This window comes from Pelodiscus sinensis, chromosome 13 (assembly GCF_049634645.1).
Source record: "Pelodiscus sinensis isolate JC-2024 chromosome 13, ASM4963464v1, whole genome shotgun sequence".
NCBI classification, from domain to species: domain Eukaryota; kingdom Metazoa; phylum Chordata; order Testudines; family Trionychidae; genus Pelodiscus; species Pelodiscus sinensis.
In genome coordinates this window covers 27,773,938-27,790,548 of record NC_134723.1, presented here as the reverse complement: position 1 = coordinate 27,790,548, position 16,611 = coordinate 27,773,938, and the positions used below count along the sequence as shown (strand labels likewise).

General features: G+C 45.3%; 1 protein-coding gene and 1 pseudogene across 7 annotated transcripts in view; both read left to right on the top strand.

Annotated features, from left to right (window-relative positions):
- Positions 1-16,611, top strand: part of PAK3 (p21 (RAC1) activated kinase 3) — a 200,792-nt gene that overhangs the window by 127,899 nt on the left and 56,282 nt on the right. The gene's annotated exons all lie outside the window — the stretch shown is intronic.
- Positions 9,689-15,100, top strand: LOC142831311 (E3 SUMO-protein ligase KIAA1586-like; annotated as a pseudogene).

The window sequence follows — 16,611 nt, the reverse complement described above, 5'->3', positions numbered from 1 at the left end:
TACTGCCCTGCCGACCCCTTTACGGCAGCCAGGTGTGTCATGTTAGGGCTCTAGGACCCGCAGGGTAGCTGTACACATCCTGCTGGGGCTCCGGGACCCTCCAGGCAGCTGTGGCTCCCAGCCCCACTGGACAGCCATGTGCCGGGTCTCCCAAGCACACTGGGCAACCCTGCTGCCATGTGCTGTGGCCCCACTGTCAGCTTGCTGTGCACAGCCCACTTCCCTGCCAGCCCTGCAGGGATCCTGCCGCTGGGCCTCCTCTGGGACTGTGGTCCTGCAACATCCGTGCTGGACCATGTATGTTGCCAGACCAGAGAATCCTGCTTAGTACAGGTTGAAACTCTCTTATTATGGACTAGGTGTTCATAGGCTGGGGATCCCAATCCCTTCATGTCCAGGAACATGTTTTGGGGAAGGGGCTTTATTCTCCTTTTCTTCTAGATGGGGTAGGGAGGAGACTGACTGTTGCAAAATGGAGTCACAATATGGAAAAGCCAGAGAATCTCTGAAGCAAAGCATTTTTCTTATGTTTTTGAGCAGTCAAACCCACAATTGGTGTAACAGCTTTATAGAAAGGATATAAAATTGCACATTGTTTTTTCAGTTGCCCCTTTTTAAAGTTAAACTGGAGATCTGTATGGATCTTCCGGAGCTTCTTGCATGTAAGTTGAAAGTTTCCTCTAACCTACTTAAACCTCACTTACTGGTCCAAAGCAGGGATATAGCTGGGAACTTGAAATGTGATCACACACTGAGGCCTGGTCCACATTGGACAAGTAAGGTAGGCTTAAGATATGAACATAAGAACGGCCGTACTGGGTCAGACCAAGGTCCATCTAGCCCAGTAGCCTGTCTGCCGACAGTGGCCAGCACCAGGTGCCCCAGAGAGGGTGGACCGAAGACAATGATCAAGCGATTTGTCTCCTGCCATCCTTCTCCAGCCTCTGACAAACAGAGGCCAGGGACACCATTTATATCCCCTGGCTAATAGCCTTTTATGGACCTAACCTCCATGAAATTATATGCAACTCCAGTTATGCAAAATGCATAGCTGGAATCGGCTTACCTTAAGCCAACCCTCCAAGCCTTGGCAGCATCTACACTGCAAGAGGCCAACAGGAGTAAATGCTCCTGTCAGCTTCTCTTACTTCTTGTAAAAGGGGCCTCCATATCAGATGTCGGCAGGAGCTCCCCTCTGCATTCAATTTAAGGGTCTACAGTAAATTTAGGGGTCTACAGGGGTCGCTAAATCAAATGTTGGAGCATCGATCTTCTGGTAAGCATAGACCTTGAGTGTTCCGCTTTCCCCCTTTACCTACTCTAGATCTGTAATTATCCCAACCCCGTAACGTTGCTGTGCTGTTATTACACACAATAAGATCACTACCACTGCAGGAGAATTTTAGAAATACAGAGTTAGTGGGATGTTAAAGAGGCCTGGTGAGGAACAAAAGGGGAAAAAAGTACAGGCAGTCCCCGGGTTACGTACAAGATAGGGACTGTAGGTTTGTTCTTAAGTTGAATCTGTATGGAAGTCGGAACTGGCGTCAGCCGCTGCTGAAACTGATCAGTTTCAACTGGGGCTGAATCTGGATGCCAATTCTGACTTACATACAGATTCAACTTAAGAAACCCAGGCGTCCCCAATTCAGCTGCTGCTGAAACTGATCAGCGGCTGATTCCAGGAAGCCTGGGGCAGAGCAACTCTGCCTCGGGCTTCCTGTAGTCAGCCGCTGGTCAGTTTCAGCAGCGGCTGACTTGGGAACGCCTGGGGCAGAGCAGCTGGGGCAGGCGGCGGCTTTGCTCAGGTGTCCCTGGTCTGCTGGGGGGGTCCAGTGGCTTTGCTGGACCCCCCCAGCAGACCAGGGGGACAGGAGCAAAGCTGCCCAGGCGGCGGGAGTCCTGCTGCCTGGGCGGCTTTGCTCCGGGGCAAACGAGCAAAGCCACCCAGGCAGCGGAACTCCCGCCGCCTGGGCGGCTTTGTTCGGGTGTCCCTGGTCTGCTGGGGCGGGTCCAGCGGCTTTGTGGGACCCCCCCCCCCCCAGCAGACCAGGGAGACCGGGAGAAGCTTTTCTCGCCCCGGAGGACACTGGTGGCGACCCGCCGCCCGTGAGCTCCGGGGCGAGAAAAGCCCCGTTCGTAAGTGCGGATCTGACATAAGTCGGATCCGCGTAAGTCGGGGACTGCCTGTACCTGGGGAATTAAAATGGGGTAAGTATGCCTTCCTCAAACCATGCTCAAAGAGGAGCTAGTGAGACTCAGACGCTTTCCACCTAGAGCAGTACTACTGTGGAAAAAATAACCCAACAACAGAGTAATTGAAGCCAGCAGAATAAGCACCTAACAGAATAGGCCCTTGTATGCTACCTCATATAAAAAATTGGGGGGGGGTGGTAAATAATGCAGAGGAAGATCACTGATTCAGCGCAGTCTGGATTGTTTGGTAAAATGGGCACATGCAAACAATATGCATTTTAATACAGCTGACTGTTCACCTCTAGGGACATCCTGACCTATGTACAGGATGGGGGGGCTTCATCTAGCAGAACAGTGACTGAAAAAAATCTTGAACATGAGCTCCCAGTGAGACGCAGTATCCAAAAGTGCTAATTGGGATGCCCAAAGAGGGGGAGAGAAGAGCAGCAGTGGAGTTATTTTACCTCGATACCTGGCACTGGTGCGACACCTGCTGGAATCCTGTGCCCAGTTCCAGTGCCCACAGTTGAAGAAGGATGTTGCTCTATTGAGAGGGTTCAGAGAAGAACCATCAGAATGATTAAATAATTGGAAAACATCTTAATAGTGATAGACTCAAAGAGCTCAACCTGTTCACAAAGAAGATTAAGGGGTGACTTGATTGCAGTTGAATTATCTACATGTGGAACAAATATTTAATAATGCTCTGTTCCATCTAGCGCAGTGGCGCTGGAATAACTTTTAGGTTATGTCTACATTGCGCTCTCTTGCGCAAGAACATATCCAAATGAGGCGTGGCAATATATATTGCCACGCCTCATTTGCATACTTAATGAACCACCATTTTTGCGCAAGGGGCTTAGAGTGGGGATGCTGATTCCCCTCCGATGGTTGCAAACTCTTCCAGTCCAGACCAATCAGATGCCATTCAACCTTCAGTCCATCCAGTCTAGGAGAGTTCTTGTGGCAAAAGAGTTCTTGCACAAGAAGCTACCAGTGTAGACGTAGCCTCAGAGCAAAGCTTGAATGGTTCATCTGGTGGTCAGATCTATGGGGTCACTGCAGAGTTTGGATGTGTTCAGTTTGGATTAAAAGTGCACAGAGGGAAAAATTGTGTTGCTCGTATATGTTCTAGGCCTTGATCCAGATCTCACAGAGCAGTGAGTGTTTCCTGTTTCCCGCTGTTTGCCTGTTTGGTAGGCCTGCCGATGGGGGGTGGGGCAAAGGGGAAATTGCCCTGGGGCCTAACAATTCAAAGAAGATCAGGGCTCCCAGCTGCTCCTGTGACAGTGGTGGCACATGGTTCTGAAGGCTGAAGTGGGGGTGTCAGTGCTGCAGAGCAGATGGTGCTGAGGGCTGGCTGCCCCTGTCCATTCTGCCCAAGGCTCCTTCTGGGCCATGCAGAGCTGGGCCCCTTCCCACACCTTGCCAGGAGGACCGCAGAAGCTGGTGATCCAGTGGAGTCTCATTGCTGCACTGCAGCCCCAATGTCCTTACTCCTTATCCCATTTAGGTGGTGCTATTCAGACCAGACTATCCAATGCGTTTAGGCTCAGATTCAGCAAAGCACTTAAGCACGTGTTTAGCATTCAGCATCAGTGACTTCAGTTTGTAAATTAAACATACTCTTTGCAGGGCTGAGGGCCTGCCCTGAAAAGCTACAGACAGCTTTTGTGAGTGCAGATGTTGTGGAGTGAATACTTCCTCCATGCTGAGCCTCTGGCGAGGTACAGGTGATTTACCATACGCCCTTGGGCTATAGAAGTTGACGGGAGTCAGAGGTCTCATACAGCTGAGTTGAGCAGGTGCTGGGAGTGGCTATTGGGATGCTAAGGAATCTGGAGAAGTGCAGCAAATCTTCCCCAGGTGGGAAGAGAGCTCAGGCTGGGCAAGGAGATTAAATCTTATTTGACACATTATTTCATACTGTTGGCTACTGTGGACATGATTGGTGCATTGAATAAGAGTGGAAAAAACTATGGAAAGCACTGTAGCCAAATGGTTAGAGCAGGGGCCTGGCTGAAAAGTTTGTTAAAATGAAATTGAAAGAAAAATCTTGGCATTAGAGTTTGTAAAACTCTCTCTCTCTCTCTCTCTCTCTCTCTCTCTCTCTCTCTCTTCCCCCCCCCCCCCCCCCCCGGTCTAGACTGGCATGATTTTCCGGAAATGCTTTTAATGGAAAAGTTTTCCATTAAAAGCATTTTCGGAACAGAGTGTCTAGATTGGCACGGACGCTTTTCTGCAAAAGCACTTTTTGCAGAAAAGTGTCCATGCCAATCTAGACGTGCTTTTCCGCAAAAAAGCCCCAATCGCCATTTTCACGATCAGGGCTTTTTTGCGGAAAACAAAGCTGAGCTGTCTACACTGGACCTTTTGCGCACAAGGTTTGCTCAAAAGGACTTTTGCCCGAATGGGAGCAGCACAGTATTTCCGCAAGAACACTGACAATCTTACAGGAGATTGTCAGTGCTTTTGCGGAAATTCAAGCAGCCAGTGTAGACAGCTGGTAAGTTTTTCCGGAAAAGTGGCTGATTTTCCAGAAAAACTGGCCAGTCTAGACACAGCCTCTGAGTTTTATTTTGGGCTCTCTTAACAAGTCGCGGTGTGACCTTCAATCACAGGGCAGTCTAGGCCAGAAAAATGGGAACAATCATCACCTAGATCTATATTGTCTCCTTTACATTTCCATACATATTTACTCAAAATCATCAAATGTATTGTGATGGCTTTCTGACAAGAATCTAGTAAGTTAATTTACATGGAATAGTGAATTTTAAACCAACATTAAAGAATAATTTAGTGGAAATGAATTTTGGATTCTGACATTAGTATTCATAGCAGACCTGGTTCTAAAAGTTCAGAGAAGAGAAGTGATTCTATGTTAGCCATCTGACCTGGTTAGTTTGGATTGGACACAACTTGAATTTTGAACATTCAGTCCTCAAAATGAGTTGCTTGGGAACAGTCCAGAGGCCAAGAGTTACATGTAGAAGTTTTCTGGAAATAATTTTGAATAATGAATACCCTGGAGAAACTTACAAGCTCCTCAAAGACTAGTTGCAAACAGAAACAGAGTAAATTAAAAAAGGATTCAGTCTGAATTATTTGCTCAGTTCAAATAATGCTTACTTGCCATCTACACATTTTGGGAAGTTTAATTGTTGAATGTTTGGAAAGTGCTTTAAGATACTCATCTAAAAACAATTCTAAATGGTGAGCCATTGTTAAATTAGGGCTTATAGTTGTGAGAATAGTTGTAATTCTTCATGCGCTGTGGAGTTATAGTTTACTTTTTTATTGGATAAAAATCATACTGCTTACAGCTATATAAGTGGGATACGTGTACTAATAAGAGCTGAAAGATTCTTTTATTCAGAAAATGTGTGCCACTTTGTCCATTTAACTAACAGCTGGCATAAGTGAGTGCCACAACTGGCGTTATTATTTTGCTTTTTCATATTGCTGGGGAGCTCTAGCTGCGGACCAAGACCTCACTGGGCTTGTTGCTGTATGAAGAATAAAAAGATGGGCCATCCCTTAAAGATCTTATACCCTTCGGGAGCACAAGAAAATATTGCAACAAAGATTGGTCATCATGATAATGGCTTAGCACACCAGCAGCCTAATCATTCTCAATTTTTTGTAGGCTTTGGGACAAGAATGGTGAGAGGATAGACAATGCATTAATTTTGCAGGGAACTGTTCCCAGGCGTGAGAGCAACATGGGAGAAAGCACAAAGTACTTGTTTTTTAACAACGAGGGTGGATGAAATCATGGGATGATTGTAGGTTGGAGTCAACGTTTCAGTAACAAATGAGAGATGATAGGCAGGCCATGAAGAGCCTTGAAAATGGAGACATGCCACTTACATTTGATATGGAAGAAAAGGAGGAGCAATGGCAGGATGCAAAGAGGGAGTGACATGATCAAAGTGGCTAGCTAGAAAAACGATCTTTGAAGAAGTATTCAGAATGCGTATGAGCAGAGCAAAATTGCAGGGGTTAAAACCAGAGAGAAGGATGTTGCTGCAACTGAAATCTAAGACAAGTACATGGGCGAGAGTTGTAGCTGTATGAATGGAATGGAGAGGCCATATTTTAGAGAATGGATCTCTAAGACTTAAGTACAGTCGGGATGTGAGAGCCTGGAAAGAAATCTGAGTCAAGGATGCCACCCATCCTTGGTTATGGGCTGATTGGAAGGCAGGATGGTGGTGTTCTCCAGAGTGATCAAGAAAGGAATAGGAAGGCCTTGGGATCAAAAAAATGCAAGCTCTGTTTTTAGTCATATTGAACTTGAGCTGATAGCTAGATAACCATGAGAAGATGTTAGGGAAAACAGGAAATTCTAGTTTGGCCAGAAGGAGGTCCAGAGCAGAGAAGTAGATTTGTGCATCATCCACATAGAGATGATGGAAGGAAAATATGTGGATGAAATATACAGAGATAAGGTATAGAAGGAGGTGAGAAGAAGACCAAGGACACAGCCTTGTGGAACCCTCACAGAAAATTGGAGAGGTGACAAAGAGGGTTCTCCAAAAAAACATACTGAAGGTATGGCCAGAGAGGTGGGAGGAGAACCAGGAGAGAACAGTCATAAAATCCAAACCAGAACAAATTTCAAGAGGATCATCATGGTCTATATGCTGTTGAAGGACACTGACAGCTCAAGGATAAGGTTGGAGCACCAAATCTGGGTTTTGGCTAAGACTTCAACAACAGTAGTTTCCATGGAATGCAAAGGGTAGAGTTTGAATTGGAAAGGGTCTAGGGATGAAATTTGAGGAGAGGAATTTCAGATAGCAATTGTAAACAGAATGCTCATGAAAGGGAAAAGGAAGATGACATGGTAACAGGAGAGATTTTGGGAGTTTTGGATTTTTTTTTGATGGAAGAGATAAACAGATCCTTGTATTGTGAGGGGACGAGCCAGAGAAGAGTGAGGATTTAGAATGAGTAAGGGAGGGAGAGTTGGCAAGAGAAAGATCAGAAGATAGATGGGGACTCAAGGGCAAGTGGAAGGACCAGAGAATGAGACAAGAAACTTCCGTGTTTGTGACAAGCGAGGAGAAAGAAGCGAGAGTTGTAGGAGGGGAAGGGTGATGAGTTGAGGGGAACAGAAAGTTCACGACATGTTTTTCCAGGTTTCCTTTGGAAAAAGTTGGTGAACTCCTCTGCAGAAACAGAAGTAAAGGCCGGAGGAGCTGGGTTTTGCTTTTTCTATTTTGTGAGTTTGGTCTAACTTATCAAAAAGATGTCAGTGTAATAATCAACAATTGAAGCTCTCAAACAGCAAAACTAGAGCTAATGAGCAGCTTTTTCTACTGAATTCCAGGGAGGCCAGAAATACATGCAGATGCAGGTTTATTCTAATTGTGTAAGATGTAGAAAATATAGATGCATGAGTGATACTGGATGGAAAGTACTGTATAAATATGATTATTTAGTATGAAATATACACAGTATCTCAGAGCTCAATAGTCCCTATTGGCTACAACCATGCAACTCTCCTGATTTTTGCAAGATGCATGGATGTAACTGAGCAGAATTTGGCCCATCTCAATCACTAGTAAAGTACCCTTTTGCCCTATAAATATTTATAGACGAAGCTCTGTGAAAAGACCATTGCAACGTTAAGTTCATTTGCAAGTCTGCTTGAAAATTGGCCAATTTCTTCACAGGCAAGGGATCTTAGAAATATTTTTGCTGCATCACAGGCTGCAACAGCATCTCAGAGGCAAATTTCTTTGACAATGAACACAAAGGCTTCTAGAAACAGGATATTCTGAATCTTAATTGTAACAGGCTGTGGCTAAATCCTGCTGTCTTTGAAATAATGAGTCTAAACCAAGGGTGGGAAATAATTTTTAAAAAGGGGGCCACTTCATAAATTTCAGAAGTGATCACAGGCCACCCCGGAAGGGGCATGGCCTCAGGCAGAAGGGCTGGGGCCAGGAGACTTCATTTTTCCCCACCCATAGACCCTGATTGGCCCGCGGGGTGCGGGGGGGGGGGCACGTGAAGTTTTGTTCCCTGCCACTGGTGCCTAGAGTAAAATAGTCAGCTGGTGGTTACCTCTAGACACAGCAGTAGGAGGAGACTTCACGGGCTCCTCTTGTCCCCCCAAGCCAATCAGGGCCAATCAGAGCCTGAGGATGGGGGGAGTGTGCAAAATTTCTCATCCCGGGCCCCAATCCTGACACGGGTGCACGGTGGCTAGAGAGAACTGCTGGGTATTTTAAAACAGCTGGTGGTTCCATCTGGTGCCGCGCGCTCCTGGTGGGGGAGGAGACTTTGGTTGCTCCCCTGCCCCCAGGTCTTGATTGGCCTGAGGCAGAGGAGCAGCAGGGCAGCTGCGGGTCGGATCCACCTGCTTGGCGGGCCAAATTCGGCCTGCAGAGGCTGTCTTGCTCACCCCTGGTCTAGGCAAAAAAAGCTGTTCAGGATCCGCACTTAGGCTGCATTGCCCAGATATAGGACCAGTAAAACTAGGGCCCTACTAAATTCATGGTCCATTTTAGTCAATTTCATGGTCATAGAATTTTTAAAATGGTAAATTTCATGATTTCATATACAGGCAGTCCCCGGGTTACATACAAGATAGGGACTGTAGGTTTGTTCTTAAGTTGAATCTGTATGGAAGTCGGAATTGGCAGATTCAGCCGCTGCTGAAACTGACCGCCAGTTCCGACTTACATACAGATTCAACTTAAGAACCCCAAGCGTCCCCAAGTCAGCTGCTGCTGAAACTGATCAGCGGCTGATTCCAGGAACCCCGGGGCAGAGCAACTCTGCCTCGGGCTTCCTGTAGTCAGCGCTGGTCAGTTTCAGCAGCGGCTGACTTGGGGACGCCTGGGGCAGAGCAGCTGGGGTGCTGCTGGGTTGCTCCAGTAGCGCCGCTCCTCGGTGCTACTAGACCAACCCAGCAGCACCCCAGCTGCTCTGCCCCAGGCATCCTGATTCAGCCGCTGCTGAAACTGACCAGCAGCGGCTGAATCAGGACGCCTGGGTCAGAGCAGCCGGGGTGCTGGGGTTGGTCCCGTAGTGCCCAGAGCGGCACTGCGGGACCAACCGGCAGCGCCCCAGCCGCTCTGCCCCAGGGTCCACAAGAAAAGCCTGGTCTGCTGGGGGGAGGAGGGGGCAACACTAGCTGCGCTCCCCCCCCCCCCAGCAGACCAGGGAAACGGGGAGCAAAGCCTCAGAGGCGCGGGACCCCGCCACCGCTGCAGCTTTGCTCCCGGTGTCCCTGGTCTGCTGGAGATGGTCCCCAGCAGACCAGGGGCACCGGGAGCAAAGCCGCAGCCGTGGCGGGTTCCCGCGCTTCTGAGGCTTTGCTCTTGCAAAGCCTCAGAGGCGCGGGACCGCGCCGCGGCTGCGGCTTTGCTCCCGGTGCCTCTGGTCTGCTGGGGACCGTCTCCAGCAGACCAGGGGCACCGGGAGCAGCTTTTCTCGCCCCAGAGGTCGAGGTGGCGGGACCGCTGCCTGTGAGCTCCGGGGTGAGAAAGCCCCGTTCGTAAGTGCGGATCCGATGTAAGTCGGATCTGCGTAAGTCGGGGACTGCCTGTACTTAAATCTGAAATGGCATGGCACTGTAATTGTAGAGGTCCTGACCCAGAAAGGAATTGTATGGAGGTCGCAAGGTTATTGTATGGTGGTTGTGGCATTGCTACCCTTACTTCTGTACAGCTGCGAGCAGTACTTCCTTCCAAGATGGGCAGCTGGAGAATGGCAGCTGCTGACCAGAAATCCAGCTCTGAAGGCAAAGATAGCCTGGTATGGTACGGCCACCCTTACTTCTGCACTGCTGCCTGCAGAACTGGGCTGCTAGTCAGCACCTGCCACTCTCTGGCCACCCATCTCTGAAGCAGCAATACTAAAATAAGGGCAGCATGGGTGTGGTACTGCCACCCTTACTACTTTGCTGCTGCTGGCGGGGTGCTCCCTTCAGAGCTGGACCAACCTGGCCAACTTCGTAGCTACCACTCTCCAGTTGTCCAAGTCTAACTGCAGCACAGAAGTGGTAATACCATGATCCTCCTAGAATAACCTTGTGATTCCCCCTGCAACTCCCTTTTGGGTCAGGACCCCCAGTTTGAGAAATGCTCATCTCCCATGTGAAATCTGTATAGTATAGGATAAAAGCACACAAGGGAGGACACCAGAGACATCTCACAGGGGGATACCAGATTTCACAGTCCGTGATGTTTTTGCATAGCTGTCAGTTTGGTAGAGCTGTAGGAATAAAGCTTTGCCCAAAACTTACATTGAATCAAATCAACACGTGTTCAGAAAGGCTTGGGTATTTTAAACGTTTCTGCTCATGCTTTTCCTGACTTTGCTGCTGGCTTGTCTAACCCAAAGAACCCAAGAAGCCATTTTAGATGGGAAAACTGAGGCACAGAAATTAAACAACCCAGGAGTCTTAGTCTCTTGTTGTAAACAGTAGTACACATTCCTCACTGATGATAGTAAGATTTTGTAACCTATAATCTACAGGGGTTTTAGACACAGGTGGCCAGAAGGGTGGAGGAGGAGCTGGGTGGGGCTCCACTGGGAAAGTAACTAGTGTCCTATTCCTTCACTATTTGCAATCCTGTAGAAAGAGTTTAACAAGGTGAAACTGACTGATCCTAGACAGTTTTCTTCTGCATTGAGGATCTGCAAATAGACTGCACATGGAAAGAGCTGCAGAGCAGACTGGACTGCTGACCTGAGTCCTTGCTATATACCTGCAGCCGTCTGAAGCTCTTCTCTAGGTTACAGCTGTTGACCATGTACAGTCACAAGACAGGAGTACAAAAAACCCGAAGTACCCATGAAAGAAAGTGAGGAAGGGAAAAGGAGTGAACAGTTAGGAGGTGAAGAAAAGGCGGCTAAACAAAAAGAAAGAACAAAGGAGAGCTGTGACAAGGAGGAAAAATCCACTTAAATGAAGACTGGTGAGGGGAGAAATGGATAAATAGGTAGAGATGGTATCTGTGGAAACTTCAGTAGCAGCTGCCATGGCACCTTCTTTAAAGGCCTCTGATCCCAGCGCAGAGGATCATGGAGGAGGGCATTCCAAATCAAGTCTGTCCAATGTGGCAGTGGCAAAGCCACATGCCCATTTTAGTAAATACCAATCGAGAATAAATGAAAATGTCTTTGGAGCCCACCAGTCTGAACCATTGTTTACAAACCACCAATTGTAAACAACATGCCTAATGAGCTTTTAGAGGTCTATAGCCATGCATAATTTCAGGTATGCTAAGGCTAGAGCTAAGGAAGTGCTTTGCAAAAGGGTAGTTTTGTATAGTTTTGTATAGCCAGTGTACTAGGCCAGTGTTTCTCAACCTTTTTTTTTTATAAAGTACCCCATTAAAATAATTATAAGTACCCCCAGTACCTACAGTTTTAAGACACAATGGTTTTTTCCTGCCATTGCAACATATTTGTTTAAACAACTTAATCGTAGCAGGGAGGGCGATGAAATTTTTGGGTGTAGAAAGTACAAAAATAATAAAACGCTGTCAAACTTAAAACAAAAATTCAGTTTTCTCCACATTTCAGTTGTTGACATACCCCTCCAGACTTCTCTCGAGTACCTCTAAGGTACTCTTACCACTGGTTGAGAAACACTGTACCAGGCTGAGTCTACACTGGCATGTCACAGTGCTGTACCTCTCTGATTCAGAGATGTGAAACCCTCCTTCTCCCCTTCCTCCCCTAAGAATAGCAAGTTACAGTGCTGTAAAGCACCAGTGTGAACCGTACTATAGCTCCCAGTGCAGTTAGCTACTACCCCTTGTGAAAGTAGTTTACATCCGCCTAGTCTATACTAGACCAGGAAGGTCAGCTTAAGAAACGCAATTCCAGCTATGCATTTTGCATAGCTGATGTTGGCTTACCTTAAGCCGAGCTGTGGAGACATCCGCACTGCAGGAGGCCGACGAGAGCAAATGCTCCTGTCAGCTTCCTTTACTCCTTGCAGAAGGAGGAGTACCAGATGCTAGTGAGGGCTGTCCTCACAGTTCGATTTACGGATTTATACTAGACCCGCTAAATCAAACACTACAAGATCGACCTCCTGAGCATCAATCTTCTCGTAAGTATAGATGTGCCCAGTGCTTTTTTTGTGACGGTACACACCGGTATGGCATACCGTCACCTTTTTTGGGGAGCACTCCCGCGTCTGCTTCCCCCGGCACAGCCCCCGCCGGCCCTGGGAGCAGCTTGCGCCACCACTTCCCCCAGCACAGCCCCAGCCAGCACCAGGAGAAGCTTGCCCTGCTTCCCCTGGCACAGCCCCCGCTGGTCTAGGAGCAGTTTGCACTGCCGCTTCCCCCAGCACAGCTCCCGCTGACCCCAGAAGCAGCTTTCCCTGGTACATGAAATAGTCATGTCATGTGACTTCCAGCGTGGAGACGGAATGCCAATGTGAGTACATGTGTATATTTTAGTTTACTGTGTCATGAGCCCCAGCATAAAAATAAAAAGGATTACAAGGTCTTTTCACCTTCCATGAATAAGAAAGCCAGAACAAGTGAGGACGTGAATGAAGAGAAAGAATTAACTGCGTCAGTGACCATTGCTGTTCCTGGTTCAACTGGTGTCCAAGAGCAAACTGACAACAACTGGCCTAGGCACTGGACTGTTGATCAAAAAAATGACTTTTGCATGAAGTACAATTGGCTAAATTTTTGAAATAAGAAGCTTGGCTGTACGCCCTGTTAAAAAATTAGAACTCTTGGAGTAGAAAAGAAGGCTGGAATGAAAATTTCTAAAGAATGGGCAAACAATGAAATCAAGAGCAACAGCTTATGTCTTTACGAAAAAAACTTTGATCACAAGGAAACTGCATGGCATAAAGCTGTGTTAAAATTGCTTGCAGAAGCTGAGAAAGAGACCCTTGAGAATATGTGTTTAAAGGCTTTATCTCGCGAAAAAGTGATTACTGCAAAAAATTTTCACATAGCATATAAGGTGGCAAAAGAAAACCAATCATTTCATAATTTTGAATCTGAAACTGATTTACAAAAACTAAACAGAATTGACATGGGCCGTATTCATCACTCAGCGAACGCGTGTATTAACAGCATGAATCACATTAGTGATGAAATGAGAAAAAATTTGGCTGATGAAATCGCTAGATCAAAAAGCAAAATTTCATTGATAATTGATGAGTCTACTACTCTGAGTAAAAAATCAACCCTAATTGCGTATGTTCGAATTTGTGTCACAGATAGTGGAATGAATACTGTGGTAAATTTATTTTTGGACTTGATCGTACTCCGAAGTGTTAGTGCAAAAGGCATTTTTGATTCTTTGCTTGATTGTCTTCAGTCATATGGACTGACAGAAGACTACTTAAAAACTTATTTAGTTTGTGTTGCATGTGATGGTGAAGTCCTGATGTTGGGGAATAGAAGTGGAGATATGAAACTAATGAAGGACAAATTTCCTTCTTTAATTGTGTGGCATTGCATTAATCACAGATTAGAACTGTTGGTCAGTGACACAGTAAAATCGGTTTCAGGTATCAACGGATTGAAAGCAATTATTGATAAGCTTTATGTCCTGTATAACATGTTGACTAAAAATAGCAGAGAACTGAAAGTGTGTGCAAACTTGCTGGAGATTCAACTTGTAAAAATTGGCTGAATTTTAAGCACACGATGGGTGGCATCCAGTTTCCGGACAGTTTCAGCTGTTTGGGATAATGGTGAAGCTTTAGTGAACATTTCGAAGAAGCAAAGAATGATTCAACTAGGGACACAAAAGATAAATGCATATATGAGGGCTTACAGTGAAAAATTACAAACACAGATTTTATATTGAATTTAGGATTTATGTGTGATGCTCATCAAGAATTGTCCAAATTGAGCTTGGACTTGCAAGAGCGCGACATGGACCTATACAGGGTGGATCACAAGATAAAAGCTGTGGGAACAAATTTTTCAAGAAAGACAAATGAACCCAGGCCTGTATTATGAAAGTGCCACCAAATCTGTTAAAAATCTCTGCTTTCGGGGTGTTTCACTTCACAAGAAAGATTATAAAAATTATCCTTCAATTGATCTGGAAGCTTTTTACAGAACCTTGAAAATAATCAATCTAAAAAAGGTTGCTTGATAGTGAAGATGATGATTTGATGCAATGGATACGTGTGCTTGATAAAAAACAGTGGCCTGAAGATGTTAATTCTCAATTGACATTCGGCGAGATTGAAGTTAGAAAATTATCGATTAGTCTGCAACTAAATGAAAGAGATCTGATTTACGGATTTTGTGAATATCTGACTGAAAAGACAGCTCCGGAAAAATTGCTGCATTTGAAACGCTCGGAGTACTATTCACATTTCTTCAAGTGAATGTGAATGAGGATTTTCACAAATGAATCTGATCATCACTTCGACCAGAGCTTTGTTTATAACAAAAACAATTTCAGCACTATTGTTTATTAAAATTGTTGGTCTGCTCCTCCCATGCTTCGACCCTAAAAAATATGTGGACTCATGGTTACTCCGAAAACATTCAGCCATAGACACCAACAGTAAGGAACGAAGTCAGGACATTGCATTGGATGAGAACTTTATGAAAATTTGGAATTTTCTATAAAACTCAATTTAGTACATTTCATGTATTAATTCCTTAAAATCAAAGTAACAAACGGCACATACAAATGTTTCATTTTGATTTTTTAGTTCAAAAATCTTTATTTATTTCAACGTAATTATAAAAGTTTATCACAAATTCAATAGAAAAGGATTTAGGGGGCTCAGTAAGAAAAAGGGTGGGAGACCATTTTTCCAATTTACTTTCCTCAAGAAATGAGTACCGTCATCTTTTTTCCTGGTCTGGGTTGTTGCCGCTCAGGACAGGTGTCCGACTGTTTTTTGCTCAACAAAATCCTTCAGCTGGGGAGTACCTGCACTTTTTTTTTTTTTTTTTTTTAAACAAAAAAAGCACTGAATGTGCCCATAGAGAGCTGGGAGAATTCTCTCCCAGTGCTTGTGCCATGGCCACACTTTCACTTTAAAGCACTGCTGCTGCTAGGCTTTAAACTTTTAAGTGCAGACAAAAATCTAATCTTCCTTTGAGAGCTCCAGAGTGATGTAAGTAAGTGCTACCAGTGGAGTCTGTGTGCAGGGTCATAGATTTATGCCTAACTCTAATGCTCACCTTCCTACTGGTCTACAGCACTTAGGCAACTGATGGAGAATGAGAAGTCATTGGTGGGCAAATGTCTTTGTCCTTTGCTTACTACACAAGTCGTGTGGCACAGTGATGAGAGGGGCACTGAGGCAGGAAAGTTATGATTTTACAACACTATAGAGAAAGCCTAGGAAATGTAGTTGAAGCACGGGGCCTTTTTTTCCCAAGCAAAACAGACCGTGGTTGGAACGTTTCCCTAAAGTCAGAGTTTTTAAGGGAGACAGTAAAAAAACCAAAATCCTCACACTTGTTTTTAAACAATCCCCTTGAACATGAAATTGAAATCTCTTTTACTCATTGCATGTGCACATCAGTTTTTCAGTCTGTTATTAAAGAGTTGTGGGTCAGACTGCAATAACTAGATTCTAGAGGGTTGAGAAGGGAAAAGCCTATTCTGTGCAAGCTAGCCTCTTAAAAAGGTGCTAATTGATGATGAGCTAATACTACTCTTGCTGCCTGGTGTGTGCTGGTACATTGCTGTAGGGTTGCTCAACAGTATTAGCCTGTTCATAGTCACACTGTAGAGGGGCTTATAATCGGGGCTTGTGTGTTTCACAGTTCTGTGCCTACGTAATTTACCAGGGAATTTATCTCCTATTGCAAATTTGTGCTCTACAGTCTTTTCTTTGGGAGTTTTTAGCCTTGGTGGCTGCAAAGAGTCATGAAATATGACTAGTGAAAACAACATTGTTGTCTTCCTGAGTCTGCAAATAACCTGAAACAATAGTTTCCAGAAGTCTGAATTGCCATTCACTTCACTCACTCCGCAATCTTTAGGCCGTAGAATATGCTGTTATTTCAAGAAGCGGGAGAATTCAGTTTTTCTGTCCTGGAATTTGCAGTTTTGCTGTAGTGGGCACTAGATATTGTGGCTATGTCTAGACTATGTAGCCTTTTCGAAAAAGGATATACAAATTCTGTGGGAATGTGCATATCTTCTTCTGATCTCACTTTTGAAAGAGGATCTTTCGAAAGTGAAAGTAGTCTGGACGTGGGGGGGGGGGGTTTCAGAAAAAAAAAACCTTTTTCGAAAAAAACCTGCCCTTCCATAAAAAAGGAGGTTTACGTGGGTTTTTTTTCAAAAAAAGGTTTTTTTCCCGAAAAAAAAACACACGTCCAAACTACTTTCACTTTCAAAAGATCCTCTTTCAAAAGTGAGATCGGAAGATGATAACAAAAAATGTAGTTTAGACATGCCCTGTGTGTGTGTGTCTCTCTGGGC